The 20,604-nt window shown below is 31.7% G+C and overlaps 1 protein-coding gene across 1 annotated transcript in view; it reads right to left on the bottom strand.

The window, feature by feature from the left end:
- The window catches only part of LOC123702679 (octopamine receptor beta-2R), a 156,272-nt gene that overhangs the window by 24,023 nt on the left and 111,645 nt on the right, over positions 1-20,604 (bottom strand). Inside the window, exon 3 of the mRNA XM_045650456.1 lies at positions 20,026-20,050. The gene's annotated coding sequence lies outside the window, so the exon portion shown is untranslated. The remainder of the gene's footprint in view (positions 1-20,025; positions 20,051-20,604) is intronic.

The following is a 20,604-nucleotide window of genomic DNA, read 5'->3' as shown; positions in this document are numbered from 1 at the left end:
AGCCTTACTAAAGACATTTATCATTTTTTTTAAAGTTAGGCACATGAAAAGTTTACATGAATACACAAAATAAATTTAAATTCAATTATATTTTATTTACTGTTAGCAAACAAATGTAAAACGATTTAACAAGTCAAAACCTATACAGTACCAATATCTATTACGGTCTAGTCTAGACTCTAGACATGTTAATATATAGAAGCTATATATTACGAACGATACACAGCTATATATATATCATTACTGAAGGAATTTCCTTCATTGCTATGCTGAACGCGTCAAATGGTTTATGAGTTATGCTCTTTGCGGTTAAATTGATGCCGGTCTATTTATTTATTTTGTATGTATGTTTACGGATAGTTATGTGATAATTTAGAGCATTTTTATTGAAAGTAGACCTTTCTAGAAGAAGAATGTTAAAACGTAAATTTACTTAGTTTGTAGGTAAACTCTGTCGTTGGATGATAATAATTTATATGTATGAATTATCATCCAAAAATTTCGACATATTCAATTAACATACGTATCTTTTAGAATCATTTTTATGAGTTTGTTACAACTGTTATTATTATTACCGGAATAAAAAGCTGTAAATAAATAAAAATAATTAAGCTAAACATAACGTGGTTAGCTTCGTAGGTAATGTTACCTAAACAAAATCAAAAGACTAAAAACAGTACATCCTTAAGTTTGCATATCTTATTAGTGATAATAATTATTATTAAAATATTATTTCAGTGTTCAATATTTATATGACAGATATAAGGAAATACCTATAAGGGCCGATTTTTCAATGCTTGGATAAAACTTATTCGTCGAATAATGTATAAAACTACCATTTTAAAAACGTATTCTAATTGCCCGTATTTGACAGTTTACGTGATATTTTAATATTATCGTGTAATACTTTATTGGACGGTTAAGTTTTATCCAAGCATTGAAAAATCGGCCTTATGTTAAATTTATTTATTCATAATACTACGAGTCCTTGACAAGCATTAATTGGGAACCGTTGATAATTGACAGAAACTATTAAGCCTAGATTCCGAGTGGTGCTTCAAGCATATCACTTGAATGACATTGTTAGGGCTTAATATTGCTGAATAATTAATAGATTTTCAGTCTTCCTGTATTGAGTATTTGAAGGAAAGAACCATGTTTAAATACTGCTTCAATAAATTCTTGAATTTGACATAAGTTTTTTCAAAACAATCAAATCAATTCTTAATTCAGAAACCGGTTGTATATCTTCAATGATCAGTCATATCGCACGGTTTTTAAACGTTATTAAAATATCTTCAGATGCATATATGCAAATATCGACGAAGCATAAGTATAACCATATTATAGCTAGCATATACTAGCGGTTCGCCCCAGCTTCGTACATGGTACATTATATAGTCTATAACACTCAGGGAGCCAGGGATCACGTATGATGCCGAGGGGGTTGCGGAAGAATTCTAACAAATACCCGCGGCCCCCTCATTAAAGCGGCTCGACGGAACACAGTGGGGTTTTAGTCGGTAAGAATCCGACATAACCCACGGCTCCTTCCCCGGGGGCCGTGGGTATCTTTGGAAGATTTCCCCACTATAAAAAAAAAAAAAAAAGGGATCACGTATGATAGTACCTAACTACCTATTTCTAACGATGAAAGAATTTTTGAAATCGGTACAGTAGTTCATGAGATCAGCGCGTTCAAACAAACTCTTTAGCTTTTGGTATATTATTTTTCATACTTTAAAGTTGTATACTATAAGTAGGTATGTTATGTTTAATATTATTATGGCCGCTCAAAACACAGATTTTCCAAATGTTTCCGATACAAATAATTTATCAAATTACAATGAAGGGAACAATTTTGATATCCTTTGTGTGTTTTCAACTGGTGTACAAATTGAAATATCATTGAGATTGTTCACAATTCATTACTTTGAGAATTTATTACGAAAATTACTTTTTCGATCACAAAGTTGACCCTTACCCCACGTAATTTTAAACCATTCAAAATTTAAGGATTTAAGTTAAAATTGATATGCTAGGTAATTAATATATTTTTAATTTTACTTTTAAGGTTATTGTGATTTTATTATTAATTGTTATTTTTGTGGAATACTTTTTAATAATTTTTTTTTGGTCTATACCTGTCTTTTAACAATAATAAAAACAATAATTATAGTCTTATTTAGTACTTATTTTTATGAGAATTGCTTTGATAATATTTTCGTCTGTACAAATGCAATACAAATTCAGAAATTGCAACATCATAAAACTGCAATGTATAAAATAAAAAATATAACAATTTTTTGTTAATTTCAACACGTATCAAATTTTTTGTACTCAACTTGTTATTTTACAAGAGGATTAGCAGCTTTCGTTTTTGTTTGCACGGATTATGTTAAGCCTGGCGAAATTGTGATAATCTGTCATTTTTTAACGTTATGAAATAAAACATCAACACAAGAATTAAAAAGGTATTTGGCTTGTAAGTTTATACCTATTAGTTTGTAATGGATATAATATAAAAACGAATGAAAGATTTCGTTAATAATTATTATATTTTTGTAAAAGGATCTATATGAACGAAAAACTTAAGAAATTTACGCATGCCAAATGTAAAAAAAAGTTATTGGTTTTTAAACTTCACGCGAACACACTTTGACACTTGGAATATGAGCAAAACCGCGGGATGTAGCTTACTTTCTATTCAAAATCTAAAAATAAAGGTAAGAATTCGTATCATTATTTTTAAGAACCTGAAACGTACGCGCTCAATCCAATACGGAGTAACAAATAAACAAACATTTAACAAATAATCGACATGCTCCCGATACAAAACAATATATTAATTAATTAACGAGTATTTTAAACATTAACTAGTCCACAGAGTAAAATATAATTTGGACAGTAGCCAAAAATATTTATGTTTAAAACAACATCTGTTTACCGTTATTCGCCATATTTATTATTATATCAAGATATTTAACAAAGAGATTATTTTTATTGGCTTTTTTTAAACAGCTTTTGATGTGTTTATCTGTAATCAGGAAAAAAAACATAATTTTCCATTTATGACATTAGTGAGGGCAAAATCGTTCTTCCGTAGGCATCGTATTATTTAATACCTATATACATTTTACATATTTACGTGAGTATTTGAAAATTAAAGTTGTTGATTGTAACAGCAGATTGTAGCTCCAAAAGTGCCGAACCAATTTTGATAATATTTCATTTGTAAATAAGATATATGATATAACATAACATGCTTTATCTTTTTCTGTTTTCCCACTTTTCCTTTACCCAGTAAACAATACAAATGAATATCAAGCATGAATTATTATTATCAACCATTTAATCGTTTCAAGTTAATAAATCTAAAGTATCGTCCTTTTATATAATCCCAAGGTGCTTATATTTCAAGTGAGAAAAATAAGTAGCATTTAAGTGAAGAACTTAAAAAGGTAAGAAGGGCCGTTGATTGTGAGAGCTATAATTTAAGGTATTACAGAGTAATTATATCTAAGAGGCCATTAAACATTTAATACACTCGGTTAAGGGTATACAAATTTCACTTGAGTACGCTGGAATAAAAAAAAATGACACAATTATGAATGTGTTTTGTACGTCTATTTTTGGAAGTTCTTTTTTTAGTGACCTTTTATTTGGCATTTCTTATTCTTTATAAATAACGGCAGATTAAGGAAGAGACTTTATTTTTAAACCATTATCCATTGGTAATGTTTTTAATTAATTGTAATATGCTGTTACAAGTATATTATGTTATCATAATATACTTGTAACAGCATATTACACTAAAAGATTGTATACTGAAAATTGAACAGAAAATATATTTCATGCAATGATTTCTTTTATGATTGTTAAACTCTTATTATACTTATCTTATTATAATAAAAACAATTAGATTTACTAGTTTATGTATTAATTTATCAAGCCTTCATTAAAATTGTTAACAACATTACTTGCAAACAACCTCAGTCAAAAAGACACAAATCCACTCTTTAATCCGAGCTACAATATATCAAGCTGTATAACAAACTAGCTGCACAGAGCATTCGTTACATACAATTGTAACCGCTTGAAACACGTCACAATAGCCAAGCCCGATTTGTAAGGATCCCTCTGTTGTAACATTCGTCTGTGCAAAATGAAATTCTGTAGACATTTCTCGCATTTTGAATGCGAATTGCGTCTCGGCCTTTCAAATAAATGGGGAAGTGAGAGTTGATTGTGCAATTCTTCGTTCCTAGTTATTGCTGGTTGCCTGGATTCGTCTGAGTTCTCTTAAAGTTAAGGTTTCGTCTTTGTCGAAAAAGGCTCTTTACTCCTGTAATGTTGAGGTGTCGTTTCTAAGCAACGTCTTGACTTTTCAAACTCAAATAGATGTTTCTTAAAAAACGATGTTTGGATTATGTTTATGAATTATGTAGATAAATGTAATGACGATTCGAAATTGCTTCTAAAAGAAGTCTAATTGAATAAATAAATGTTTGAGTTTGAGTTTGAGTTTGAATCTTTTCCGAACGGATGGATTGGTTTTTGATGTTTTTTATGTTCGCTGAAAACATTATTTTTTTAAAACACATTTAAATTTTATTTTCCAAGTACTGTTTTTAGGAAGTGGCAATTTTTATAATACTCGTAATAAATAAGATTTGTCTGTAATTGAAATCAGTGATTATGATGACACCTTCTTTTTTTAAAAGCTTCGTTGTAATAATTATTTGCAATTAATTGCAATAATTTTTCTTTATTTAGAAAACTGTTAACCATTGCTATGTAATTTGCGATAAAACTGCAATAAACAATAATAACGACTAAACACGATAATTAAATAATCAGATTAACATCAGAGCGAGCTTTATTTCACACCGTACCGAATGGCGTGACAAACAAACATACATTAATAAAGTTATGTGTAAATAAACCAGAGTCGCGTGTTCCGAGCTAAACTTCTGTACGGTACAAAAACTTATGCCATTATAGTGTAGCTAATGCTAAATTAATGTTCAGGGAATTGCCGTTGTTACACCGATGTGCAATTGGAACGAAGTTCCTTATCGCGCGTTGTGAAAAAGGGGGCTAGACGGAAAAAATTCTTACGAAAAGTTGTCACGACACTTTTTGCTAGAGTTGTAAGCCGTGCGGCGTGCGCGTGGTTCTCTGTCTGTATCTCTCTAACTTAACACTTCGTTCCATCCGGATGTCCCTTGACATGGCTCAAGTTTTTTATTTATTGCTATCTTTTCATCCGAAGCTTCGCCCGCGTAGTCAAAGAAAAATCCGCATAGTTCCCGTTCCCGTGAGATTTTCGGGATAAAAACTATCCTATGTGTTAATCCAAGTTACCCATTACGTGTGTGCCAAATATCATGAAAATTGGTTCAACAATACTAGAAAAATATAATAAATGGGCAAGTTTGGAAATATGGAATATGCTAAATACAATATTTTTTTATATACGTATATATCCTTATTCCAATATGGAATACGGATAGATATAGAGTCTACTTCTGTGCTACTACAGTGTATGTTACAGCTATAATTAGTATAGTCTAGATTTACATAATATTGTAAGCTACTATCTAGCTACTATTTATTTATGTAAAGTGAGTTCCCGTGTCGCCTTGAAGGGTAGATGCATTTTATATATTTTTGCTGATTGAATTTTTCACGGACCATTATGTGACCAGCCTTCTATGTTCTACCAGGCTTCTCATATTTTGGAAGTCTTTAACAAGTTTCAAGACAAAGTTCATTGCTCTATGTTAGATTCAAGTCGACATCGGTACAGAAAAATAGATAAACATTTATATAAGGGACAATTTTTACATCATATCAACGTCGGGGATATTTTTAAAAAAAAATATTATTATATAATTTTTTGTTGCAATTCGGTGTGACTGTCGGCCACGAAATAGCGACTGTAGTGCGTGACTCTGAGTAAATTTGAATCACGCTATCACCACGACGCAGATTATTTGCTCTGCTTCCACCATTTTATATTATTGTTTTGTAATTTACTTGGGATAACAAAGTAGCGAATTTTACGGATATAAATTTTATTATAAATTGAACGAATTAATTTTAGTTGAAAAATGAACATGCTTTTTATGCAAGTTAAATAAAAAGCGTACCTATTATGTCGAGTACACGTGTCAGAAGTGAAACTTCTTTGGCAATATTCAAAGATACCAAAATTGTCACCTTACTCCAAGACGTGAAATTGCCATGACGCTTGAAATTTTGGTCTAAAAGCGCTTAAACTAAAAGAAACAAAATATTTTCTAATCAACATTGTAGTGTCTGTCCCTTTTAAATGCTACAGTAAAAATATTATAACCTCATCAATCAAAAGTTAACTCAAGTACATCCACTCTTCTCTCCTAAAATAAGATTCAAAAAACATAACATAAAAAACACACACTCATACATAATATAGCTCTTTATTACCAGCCATTAGTGACTATTTTCGTTTGTCAATTTTCCGGAAGCAAATTACCTTTGAAGCGTATATTGACGTGTCTTTTCCCTCATATCTTGAATTCTCAAAGGATTTCCCTCATATTTGCATACCTATATGAAATGTTTCTTTATTTTCTTAGGCGGAAAATTAGCCTATATTGTGTGTACATAAGATACGGGTACATAAACTACAAGCTGCCCTGACTTCGCTCATTCTCGCAACATAAAAATAGCCTACGTTTCTCGGTAAATAATAATATAAACTTAGTCTATCTATTCAAGAATTTTTAAATCGTTATATCTCTGGATATCGAGATCTAAAAAAACTTTTTATTCTCAGCAAATATATATATATTATTGTTTGTACTTACTGATTATGTATTTTAAGTAAGATTTTAAGAATTAGATACGATTAAACCACAAACAACATTATAATATTATATAGTATTATTGTTCAAAAAGTCATCATTTATTCAAAGCGAATATTACCAACACAAATGTCGATAAAAAGCAATGAAAAAAAAAAAAAACTTTTCCCGCTCTTTCAGTATTATTTTTCAAGTCATTCCATCGTTTCCCGCGCAAATAATCATCTTTATGACATGCGTTATTGCCATATTTGCATATGAAAATGTATTTTTGCCGCGAATCGGCCATTTTTTTATATATCGTGTTTACATTGATACTGGTTAGCTTTCTACTGTAATATATATCGAGAGATGATGAGCTAATAATAAGTTGAGTTTGAGAAATTGTATTTTAATTTTAACGATTAATTTTTATTCTGTGTGCGATTTTTTAAAAATAAGCACAATAAAAATAAACATACATACAATACAAGTGCATTTGTTTATAATATATTATATGTAGGTACGTGTGTGTATGTGTAATAATTGTGTAAGCATTATTACATTTTAACACATTACCCACCATTTTCAAAGTTGGATAAAGATAATTAAATTTCCTCCATTTGTTGAAAGAACACAAACTCCATAATTATGAACCTGGATGCAGGCTTGCATTTAAAAATTAATTCCATAATTCTCATTGCATAACTTTTCTAAATAAAAATGGGTCTAAAAGCCTCGTTTGCGATGTAACAACGTTTTTTAGGTCAACGACTAGGTAAAGGTTATGTGCATATCACTATTTGAAAGATGTGGTATCGTTATGGGTATAGGTATGGTTTTGGATACGGGTATCTCAATAACGGTTTAGTTTTTCCTTATTGATACGTGATGTGGAAGCAGATGGGTGTTTAGTTTACTTTTAGAGGGAGTAAATGATGTTATTAGTTGTGTTTATGTAAATAGTTTTTGTGTTATGTTATACTAGATTTCCGCCCGCGGCTTCGCCCGCGTTTGCAAAGGAAAACCCGTATAGTTCCCGTTCCCGTGGGAATTCCGGAATAAAACCTATTATATTTCCCGGGGTAAAAATTAGCCTATGTCCTTTCTCGGGTATCAAAATATCTCCATACCAATTTTCATGCAAATTGGTTCAGTAGTTAAGGCGTGATTGAGTAACAGACAGACAGAGTTACTTTCGCATTTATAATATTAGTATGGATTGTCTATTATTTGCATAACGTTAATAACGATACCGAAATCTAAGCATCACATCACTAGCCCGATGTCATGTCAAGGCGACTTGATATTTTTAGGTGATAAGTGTTGGATTCGCATGAACTCTGTTTAGATGAATTCGACTGGAAAATGCTTTGTTTTCCCCCCTTTGTTGTGTTTAAGCTGGAAGAGAATACTTTTGTATCGTTTTATGTTGTAATATGTGTTGTTTGATGGACTGTTATGTATTGTGGGGTGGGATGGTTCTTTGTCAATTTATTAATCCTGTAACTATGTTTGCCTTCATGCTTTTCTTCCTATATTTTAATTTATCAAGCTTTTTTGGAGATATTTGATCCTTATAATTTACTAAAAAAATCAATGCTATAAAGTACAGGATGTTGGTAATTGAAACAGATTTTAGTCGGTTCGTTTCCCGGATGTGATAAGAAAAATTTTGGAAATCTTTGAATGCAGTTTTCTTTCCTTTCAAAAATTGCATTATAAATTCCAAATAATTATAAAAAAAACATCGTCTGTACTAGCCCTTAGATTTTCACTAAAATAAAAACTGTATACCTACACTCGCCTTTATGTGGATTATAATATAGAAAAAAATCTATCTTTATACGTTTGCCCTTACCCTAATATACTCTATAACTTCGCAGTAAGTCGGCAGAATAGTTCCCCAGGGTAAAATATAACTAAACGACGACATTGCTATATTTAGTACGGTCAGCAAAAAAGTTATGATTTAGCCGTAGTTAAATATTATTAACGGTTCATTTACTGTTTGAGCTATTATAGTAGGAGATTTTATATATAGAGTAGTTGTTTGAACTGGCTTTGTCCGTGTTGTACTAGAATATTTTTTTAACTATAGCAAATAAACAGTTTGGACAAGCCACATTTGTAAATTGTAACAGTAAAGAAGTTAATAGTTTGGTATAGACTACATTAAAGAATACAGGGTTTCCCTAAATAATTACACAACAAAACGACGTTAAATTTTTGAAGTGTAATTTCAAAGTCACGTTATGGCAGTGTTCGTGAGGATTTTTTTATCTTTGAATCTAAACAAAGAAGTTTCAATTCTTACAAGTGTGCTCAGCGCACAAGCTTTTTTTATTTACATTTTTGTCACCCTGTAGATTAATACATATTTATTTTTATGTAGGTACTACACGAATGAAGCCGCGGGCTCTAAAACTACACCAAGTTCTATAAATGCTAAATTCAATTGTTTCACAGACTTGCATCGACTAATTAATGTCAAGTCGCGACTTGACCCGAAATAGCAGAACCATCAAATTGGATTCAACATAAAGGTCTGTGTCCATACTGATGGAATAGTATACTGTGGCGTAATTTATATAAGTAACAAACTATATCACCCACCCAAAAAACTTTAAAAATTAAAAATTAAATAAAATTCGACTTATATAGCAGTTATAAGCACTAATAGCCGTCATTTTTAGTTTATACTAGTATTTTTAGTTATTTTGCTGGGATTTACGTGTGTGTAACAGTACAATAACACAGGGAATAAACCGCCTTTAACCAAATCATTAAGTATCGACGACGCGGTTGGCGCAGTGGTAAACTAACTGCCTACTGAGCCGACGGTCCCGGGTTCGATCCCCGGTCAGGGCAAATATTTGTGTGATGAAGTCAATTATTTGTTCTTGGGTCTGGGTGTTATTATCTATATATTATGTATTTATTAAATATTATATTTATCGTCGCCTAGTACCCACAACACAAGCCTTAGTTGAGCTTACTGTGGGACTAGGTCGATTTGTGTAATATTTATTTTATTCCTTAGTGTCCTATAATATTTATTTTATTCTATCGCTTTAGATTAATAAATAACAAGCAAATTATTATGAAAAAATTACTATTCCCTAAAAAATATCTTCCTATTTGTTCTCCAAAACGTGAATGCTATAAAACTAAAATACATTAAAATAAAATAATATTATAATCATTGCATTATTTACCTGCTACAAGGCTCTTATAAACTCTTCTGCGAAGTTTCTAAATTTTAAGCACATAAAGTCTAGACGCAAAATCCAATTTAAATGTGGGGATTCTGTTTAAAAGCCCTTTTCAATTCTTAATTTTATTGTTAAACTCATTTCGGAAAGTAATATGCCATTATTATGAGTAAATAGATTGATGGGCTTCATTCATTGGTACTTTAAAATAACACTTATACTTAGAGAAAAATGAAAATGCATTAAGTAGACTCGCTTATAAAATCCTACTAATTCCTACTAATATTATATGTATATACGAAAGTTTGTGAGGATGTGTGTTTGTTACTCTTTCACGCAAATACTACTGAACCGATTACAATTAAAGATCTATAGATTTATTCGTTATTCACACATAAATCATTTCCCTTTACAACATACATGCAAAGAAAGAAAAACACTCTTAAATAAAAGCGAAAAACCTCAAAAATCCTGAATGAAATTTTCTAGAAGCTATCGGGAAAATTTCGCTTCGTTTTCCTCGCAGCAGTGCTAATCAATACCTAGTTCTTTAAGCTCAAAGAGAAGCTGGGATTTTTTACACATCAAAGAAATTCTAAGGGAAATATGTTTATTAAGGCTTACTTAAGTTCATATAATCGGTATAATATGATGAGAATTTGGACTGATATTTTGCAATCGTTAAGGTAGAAAAAGCAGGCTTATTCGATCTCTATGCTATTTAGTATTGAGTTATCTAGTACTACGGATACACGCATATACTTTTTACCCGGGTACACGTGAGTAAAGCCACGGTATCAAGCTAGCTAGTTACATACACAGGTTCCTTTGCTCTCATAAATTAATGATATGGAAGATCTGACGCGATCAAAGGGAGGCTGTGGGACAGATTTATGTGAACATACCTACCTACTTACTTATTAATGCAAAAAATTCTCTAACAAAATAATTTTATTTAGGCAGATTAAAAAATATGAGGGGATAAACTTAAAATTGGTAATCTTTTTTCGGAGCATACCTATTGCATAATGTATTTTACATATTGTTTTGCTCCTCAATGTATATTGTACTAGCTGTGCCCCGTGGTTTTACCCGCATTTCTCCGCTCCTGTTGCTCTTAGCGTGATGATATATAGCATTTAGCCTTCCTCAATAAATGGGCTATCCGAGTAATTTTTCAAATAGGACCAGTAGCTCCTGGGATTAGCGCGTTCAAACAAACAAACAAACTCTTCAGCTTTATAATATTTAGTATAGATTGTATATAATAGATTGTATAAAAATAATGCAATAGAATTACCATATAACGCTTTCAAAAGCTAACTTATTTTAATTTTTCTTTGAACTCAATATATTATAATGAACTAGGTTTCCGCCCGCGGCTCCGCCCGCGCAGTCAAAGAAAAACCCGCATAGTTCCCGTTCCCGGGATAAAAAGTAGCCTATGTCCTTTCTCGGGTATCAAAATATCTCCATACCAAATTTGATGAAAATTGGTTCAGTAGTTTAGGCGTGATTGAGTAACAGACAGACAGGCAGAGTTACTTTCGCATCTATAATATTAGTATGGATTACTATCATCTTTAGAGGGAACCTATATCTACTTACGTAGCCTTGAAACCTACCTAGGTCCCTTTTGATATAGCTCATCTACGTAAAACGTTACACAGTCCACAGATGCAAAATAGTCTATTATCTTCAGGCAAGTAGGCAGCCCAATTTCAGACTAGGCTTTTAGCCATAAATTCATTATAGCTATAAACATAGATAATTATTTATTAAAGCTAAGGCTGCTGACACACTTGGCGTCTCTCCATTTTACGGCGTTACTTAGTTTACGGTCCATCCAGTTTTACAACCATTTTATGGCACTACGTTAATCAAATAACAAGAGGTTATTAAGAAAAATTGTTTGTTTTATGGCGTTTTATAATTGTAGTAATAACAGGGAAGTTTATGAAATTTTTATTTATTTTTTTATAACTTTATGTACAAAACAATGTAAGTAAATCTAGTACAAACTAATGAGGTACAAATATTTTGCTCAATAGGCGGCCTTATTGCTACACAGCAATCTTTGCCAGGCAACCTTGTAACCCATGTAAACAGTATAATTTCTTTAGTTATTCATGTTTAAATATGGTCCATTTTTCTTGCAGATGGAGCTTTTTGGCGATTTTTTTTCCTTGTACCGGAAATTTAAGAGTAAACACTTTTTGTTAGAACTGGCAAACAAGCTTATTAAATGGATAAAAAGAAGAATCCGGAAGGATAAAAGAATGGACGGGGAAGGGTCAGAAAAAGATACGGTCCCTCATTTTGCGAAACACAGTAACATTTTTATTTCTTTTATAATAATTATTAACCTTGTATTACCTAATTTATAATAGGTATTGTGTGTTTGTGCTCTATGCTTGTTTGATCTAAATGCACTGCAAGGAGAAAGATGATTTATGTAACAACTGTTGACGGGTCTTTATAATAATAAATAAATAAAAACAAAATTATATCAAATTTTCTATTACAATATTGCATTAACAATTCTTTTATTGGCTAGACACTTCAAATAAAGCAATACCACAGTGTAACATCCAATATTAGTATATTTAATCAATATTAAATTTTCAGGAATTACCGAGAAACGCCAAAATAAAACGAAAAAGGTTCAAGACGTTTTATATAAAGAAGTAAGAAGATAAACATTTTTCTTGCGAAGACACAAAAATGTAGACAACATTTTGGAAAGGGATCTAAGCAATCTAATAATATCCTAACTACTACATAAGTAATCTTATATTTATTTAAGTTAGTAAATGTAAATTACTTATGAATAGAAGTAGAAAGTCATCGCCTTACTCCATGACGTGATGGTATTGTCATTTAAACGCGACCTTGAAATTTTACTCTCAACGCGCCTAAAGAAGTTACAATAAGCTTTTACTAAATCAGGCACACTTCTTGAACTTTAAATTTTCACTTGTAAGTATCTGCTTTTCGGTAACATTTCAAAAGAAAAAATTTCACCTGATCAAAGTAACGATACCACAGCTAACATTTGACAGCATGTTCATAAACAAAATGATGTTGGTAAAAACATTTCAGGTCGTTTGAGAAATTTGCCATTGCCAAAAAAGCTCATTATCACACTGTTTGTATGCATTTTCTGAGTAAGTTGACGTCAGAATTTTCCATTGAAAATTAGGTTGTTTTTTTGGTATTAAGTTGAAATAGGTAAGGCGAAAAAATAAATATTTTCAATCAAATAAATTACAGTGTATTTGGGACATAATAAAGTAAGTTTTCACCAAATTTCGTAGAAAAAAAATAAATTTTGAAGTAGATAAAAATAAAAAACCAAAAACATGGTTTTTTGAATTTTTCACCTAAATTTTGAGGTTATGTGAAAAAATTGTTAATACAAAAGTTGTAGAACTTTTTATTACCTACAACTTTGCCATTGAACTTTTTTCCATAGGACTTGTAGTTTTGACGGAAATCAAGAGAAACCATTTTTTAGCCTTAAAAGCTCCCCCCCTCCCTCTTCCCGAACTCGGATTGTCTGTAATTTATTTTTCCTTTAATTTTAATCACATTCCCCTCCTTTTCTAGTGGGTTTCAACCTACTACTATTTTCTTTTGTTTCAAAAATTATCGACCCCGGTCTATTAGTATGGGATCAGATCGTGCCGTGTGTGAAAAATTGTCCTGAAAAAAAAAAATTATATCAATATATTATTATCAAAACACTGTATCTAATCTATACTAATATTATAAATGCGAAAGTAACTCTGTCTGTCTGTCTGTCTGTTACTCAATCACGCCTTAACTACGGAACCAATTTGCATGAAATTTGGTATAGAGATATTTTGACACCCGAGAAAGGACATAGGATAGGTTTTATCCCGGGAATCCCGCGGGAACGGGAACTATGCGGGTTTCCTTTGAAAACGCGGGCGAAGCTGCGGGCGGAAAACTAGTAAAATATAAATTATTCTACGTTATATTCTTCTATTATTCTACGTACACATTAGATTATCAATTCAAAGTATCACAAAGAAAATTCATTATTAATCAAGTTGAAAATCAATAGGATGGTGGAGAGTAAATTAAAAAAGTTCTAACCGATGGCCGATATGTTGATGAAACTGTAGGAAATAATGGATATTGGCTTGGAATTTTGTTTATTAAAAGCGGTTAGATTGTTGACTTGATAAGTATACATATCTCTTCTAATATATAAAAATCAATGCCACTTTTCGTTGTAATTCCATAACTCGAGAACGGCTGAACCGATTTCGATAATTCTTTTTTTATTATATTCCTTGAAGTACGAGGATGGTTCTTATGTAGAGAAAACGTTAATATGTACCACGGGCGAAGCCGGGGCGGACCGCTAGTATAAAATACTTTTTAGACTTTTATAAGCACTGAACTTTTTGAAGTGAAACTTCGGTCTTGACAGAATACCAGCGCTGTAGTCGCAGCTTGCTGCGACTATGGCAGAAAGCTGAGTCAAGACCCTTTTCTGGAAATGCAGTGCACACACAGTACGAAATTCTCAGCGAACATGATGTCTAATTTTTATCGTACTTTCTTTCTTGTTCTATTTTGTGTTTTCTTCTTGTGTGTGTACCTTTTTCTAGGAATAAATGTTTTTTTCTTTCTTTCTTTTTTTCTTTCTTTTTCTTTAGGCGCGATGAGAGTAAGATTTCAAGGTCATGACAATTCCGTCACCACATGGAGAAAGGCGGCAATTTTGGTATCTTTGAATATTGGCAAAGAAGTTTCACTTCTGACACGTGCTCGGCACACACGCTTTTTTTTCTAAGGCTATAAAATCAGTGCTACACAGCTGGATATGTAATTTTATGAATATTCTTCTTCGTATATTTTTTAATGAACTCGATTACTGTTACAATCATCTGCAATCGTATCTAAGGCCGGTTGCAAGGCTTCACCGACCATCAGTGCGTATACGTCAGTCGCGCTTGTCATATGTATGGAAATTCATAAAACCGTTCATAGCTAGACCGACGATACGCACGCGTATTTCCATACATATTATTATGACAAGCGCGACTGACGTACGCACTGATGGTCGGTGAAGCTCTGCAACCAGCCTAAGTTCGTATTTTGTTACGATTTGACAATCTTATTTGTAATAAGGAAGAGCCATGTATTCTAAAACTGTCCTTTGGCAAGATTCGAACCCAGACATGTTTCTACGAATTAACTAAACAACGTAGTTATTGCATATTATGAAGGTTAATATCTGCAGTTAATCAGAATTTTTACTTATATAGGATAGATGACCGCTTAGTAGATACAATTATTATTAAGAGTGTTTGCGCTGCTACGTACTTCGTAGGGGATAAAAATGTATAATTTTGAATTTCTATAAGCGAGTTGAGAGTAAAATTTCATGGCAATACATTCACGTCCTGGAGTTTATCGACAATTGATTGTTAATCGAATTATATAATTAATGATATTTTTCGTGCTTTATCTAAAAAACTTGACCTAGATCAAATAGTAAATAGAATAAAATAGTAAATAGAATAAAATGAAACTTTGTAATTACAAGATAAATTAGATGGTGTCACAAATCAATAATGCCTTTCAGATCAATGTCGTCATATTTTGACTAAGTACTGGTTATAAACAAAGTCAAACATAAAGTTAATTGAACAATAGCGTGTTGGAATTGTTTGGTATAATTTCAATATAATGGCCTTAGGAAACTTCTCTGGTTTATTGTAATACGGTTAATTGGTACATGAAAGGGTGTTTCCAATGAATATTGATGTTTTATTGGTCTTTGTTTGTTAATGGTTGTTCGCTTCTGTGGAACTATCTTTGGCTATTCTATTGTGAGGTAGAAATCTAGATTTTAGTTTTAGAAAGTATTCATGCTAATAAATATTTATTTAGTAATAATACATTAGGTAGTAGTAAGTATGATTTAGAAAATATAAATACCTATAAACGTTTAGGTTTAGAATACAGTAAGTAGTAAGGCTGCTAGGTGGGCTGACGATATAGTGAAGGTCTTGGGGAGAAAATGGATGCGAGTGGCGAAATACAGAAAAGAATGGCGTGCTCATGAAGAGGCCTATAGGTACTCAACTTTGGGTTAAACCGGGCTGAGAAAGAAGAAGAAAGAAGTAGTAAGAATATCATTTTTTAGTAGGTAATTCTTTATAAGATACCTACTCTGGGTAAAAATGAATAAAAGTTGTATCAGACTTCTACGTTTTTAACAAGCTACGTTCAACAAATTAAGGCATAGAGCTGTGAAACAACATGTGCAGGAAAATCGATATCTATTTGCGAACTTTTGCAAGGCTTTATATGACGTCTTTATTAGCGCTTAGTACAGCTTGATTACTAGAAAATGAACAATAGATGTATAAATTAATCTATTCATCTGTAATTAAAACTAAGTATATACTTATATAAAAAAGCTGAAGAGTTTAGAGAAAGAGAGAGAGCTAATCTCAGTGCCCGATTTGAAAAATTATTTTAGTGTAAGATAGCCCATTTATCGAGGAAGGCTTAAGGCTATATTATATCATCACGCTAAGATCAATAGGAGCGTAGCAATGCCGGTAAAGCCGCAGGTCACAGGTAGTAATGTAACAACTTATAAATTAATATAAACATTATAATTTTAACGCTGTATTATGTATTATATTGTAATGTAAGTATAATGATCCGATCATGAAAACTTTTCATTAACAGAAAGCTACACTATATGTGGGTGTCCCACTATTGTTACTAATACACTATTGTCACGAAAAAAATACTTAAACAACAAAATTACGTCAAAAATTTTTTGTTAAATTTTTCCTGAAAATCCATGTTTTCTTCTCTAGCTTCGCGCAGCCTGCATATACCGCTTCTCTAATGTGAGCATTTTGTCTATGAAAACATAATCTTAAACGATAGCTCACGTGCTGGTGGCAAAGTTTGGCGGGTTGCTTGTAATGGGACATAGAGTTTTAAGAATTCATATATTTGAAAAAAAATGCGTCTGGACTTTTATAAGTATTTTTTACGTACTCAGCGTATGCAAAACTATAACCTCCTTTGAGCTTAGTATACCAACAGTGAGACACCCTGTATAGAGTGGCAAATACTTTTTTGTTTTATATATTCCGTACATGTTAATATACTGTAAACGTTCAGAAATAAATGTAGCATTTGATGAAAACGGCCACTATAATTAAGAATGAATGTTGTTTCCACACAAAGCACTAGCGAACTGTAATTCAGCAAATATAACTGACCTATCTCAATTTCGGACATAACAATTGCTTTGTTTAATTCCTCGCATGAACAGTAATTAGTATCGTCCAAGCAATTAAAGTTAATTAACCAATTTGAACGCGAAATGTACGGGGCGTAAATAAAAATTCCTAATGTAAAATTTTCGGGAACATAAAACGGCTCTTTGTTACAACTTACACCGTATCGTAACGTGTATTGGTTTTCAATGATTTAAAATTGAATTTTATACTAATAGAAATATTATACTAATAGAAATAAGAGACAGTTTTGTTTAAGCTTTGATCGCTGTTTGATGTTAGCTTTTTCTTGTTATTTGACTCGAGTATTGTTTAAAAATTCACAGTGAAGATAGTTGACACGTCTAGTAGTGTTGACTGTGTTGTAGTGTGTCTAACTCTGCCCACGCGCGTTGTAAAATTTTAGAAATGTCGTGTTAAATGAAAACAGTTGTTTGTATATAAATTTCATTCCTATTCTCTATATTTCTAAAACGTAGGTACACCAGTTTTTACATTTCTTGAATAACAAAAACTTAATTCAAGTAGAGATTAACGACCAAGTCAATTAAGCGACGCATTATGCATAACTCAAAAACGGCTCAGAAACCACATGCACCTTTTAAACAAACAAGTTATAATATTATGCAAAGTTAGTTTTTCTTTAAGATAAGAAGAAATAAATGAAGAAGATCGAAAAGAGAGAAAAACTTTGGAGATTAAGTTCAAGTTGAAAATATTTTCCTCTTATAAATTTATAACAATCTTGCAGTAAAGTTGTCTCGTAGGAGTAACTTACTTATGCTTAGAGCACTTTTATCGATACGCGAAAGAGACATGTCCCACTGGAGAAAACTGGAGTGCATTTTATATTTAAATACGTTTATAGGTTAACTATTAAACGACTAGTTTTACTTTGTTTATCAATAAGTAGTTAAGTCCATAAATAAATTTTATTTTTATCAAAATAACAGTTTATGTTTTTAATCGTGACAAAATGTATTGACTTTATTGCTGGCCGTAGTCATTATGTTTACTAATACTAACTAATATATGTATTATGTAATTTAAAATAATATTGCAACTTTATAGAGAACTAGAGGTCCGCCCCGGCTTCGCCCGTGGTACATATTTCGCAATAAAAGGTAGCCTATGTCCTTTCTCGGGTATCAAAATATCTCCATACCAAATTTCATGCAAATTGGTTCAGTAGTTTAGGCGTGATTGAGTAACAGACAGACAGACAGACAGAGTTACTTTCGCATTTATAATATAAGTATGGATTGGCTTAGAAACCTAAACCGTAGAGCCTCGATAGAGCAAAATTACCAAGACTCTGGGTCTATTTCAGCAGTAACATTAGGTATTGTTGAGATTTAGGCCTTTGTATAGAAACATAGAAATCTAATAAAGTTATCAGCTCGTTTCGGTGTAACAGGCGGCCGTTACGCCCCTGCTCAGCAACGATAAAGGACATTATGAGTAATAAACGCAAACAGTTGACGTTGTATCGTAAACACGTAGTTGAAATAGGACTGATACAGAAATATCTGATCTGTTACGCTACGGTGTAAATAGATGACTAGCCAGTAGCCGCGGTTTTACTTGCATTAAAATAAAGCAATTGCTTATAATTATTAGCTGTGAACATGTAGATCTCTAACTAAGATTATCCTCTGTTTAACATTAATTTTAATAATTACTAGCTGCTCCGCGCGGTTTCACCCCCGTGGCTCCGCTCCTGTTAGTTGTCGCGTGATGATATATAGCCTATAGCCTTTCTCGTTAAATCAGCTATCTAACACCGAAAGGATTTTTCAAATCGGATCAGTAGTTTCCGAGATTAGCGCGTTCAAACAAACAAACAAACTTTTCAGCTTTATAATATTAGTATAGATTTAAGTCTAGTAGTTTATGAGTTCATTCGTAACAATTTTATGCTGATTTTACGCAAGAACTACTTAACTGACTGAGAATTTTTACTTTTAGATTCCGATTCATTATGCTTTAAATTAATACTAGATTTCCGCCCGCGGCTTCGCCCGCGTTTGCAAAGGAAAACCCGCATAGTTCCCGTTCCCATGGGATTTCCGGGATAGAAACTATCCTATGTGTTAATCCAAGTAACCCTCTATATGTGTGCTAAATTTCATTGTAATTGGTTCAGTAGTTTTTACGTGAAAGAGTAACAAACATCCATACAAACTTTCGCATTTATAATATTAGAAGGATTATGTAGGATACTTTTACCCGAAAGTAAATCAATGCAATTTTATTTCAGCGAATCCGGGAAACGATTAACAGGAAATATGAATATATTTCATACATATTTCTTTGACTGAATAGTAAATATCCGTATAGACCAAATATTTTATATATTTACCGCAACTTTCCTGTAAAGCATTCGAAACGTCGCATTGGTAATAAATTAAAAATAAACCAACTGAAAACTTCGCGTTTCGTTTCAATATACATATTTTAGGCTTAAAAAGAGGAAAATATGCTTATTTATATCTACTATTGGAATTGAATTTGAAAACTCTTGATATCATTATAATTAAGTAACTTGTTACGATGATTGTTGCCTCCGAAACTACTTAACCAATTTTGATGAAATCTTCATTAAAAAAATTAGATAATCCAATTAAAATTAACTGTTTTAATGATAAACATAAAAAAACATGATCTACTTACCATAGAACACTATTGAAGTTTCAATCTGAAATAAAAACAAAAAAGGTTTATTAAAAATTCAATTATAAGTAATAAGCGAAACAGGAAGATAAACTTTTACTAGAATAAATAGGTACCAAGTTTTTTTTACATACAAGAGACTACTTCTAGCAAAAAAAAAGTAATACACTGAAAATGTAATATTCTTGTTGGTTCTGTAGAAACTAATTAATTTGACGATTTAAAAGTTATTTAGAAAGCTAATTTAATTGTAATTAAGTTTCCTTGTTTCTAAAGCTCAATTTGAAGCGGTCAAATACACAAGCACCAGACCAACTAATATAAACCCTTCATAAAAACATTTCCTTTGAAAATAGGAATGAAAATTCACATTTCACATGAAATGTAAGTCCCTCAGATTCGGTCTATTAATTTAGTATATTGCAAACACAAGTAAACTTATAATTACTAAACGAACATGTAGAAAATCTTGTTAGGTATATTCCAGAACGAATTTAAATAAAGCCGTGTTCACACGTGTGACGTTTCTCTCCATTTATTAGAAATGGCGTGTCATAATAAACAGGTAGATACATTTTT

Source organism: Colias croceus, chromosome 24 (assembly GCF_905220415.1).
Source record: "Colias croceus chromosome 24, ilColCroc2.1".
NCBI lineage: Eukaryota > Metazoa > Arthropoda > Insecta > Lepidoptera > Pieridae > Colias > Colias croceus.
This window is presented reverse-complemented; position numbering and strand designations above follow the sequence as displayed.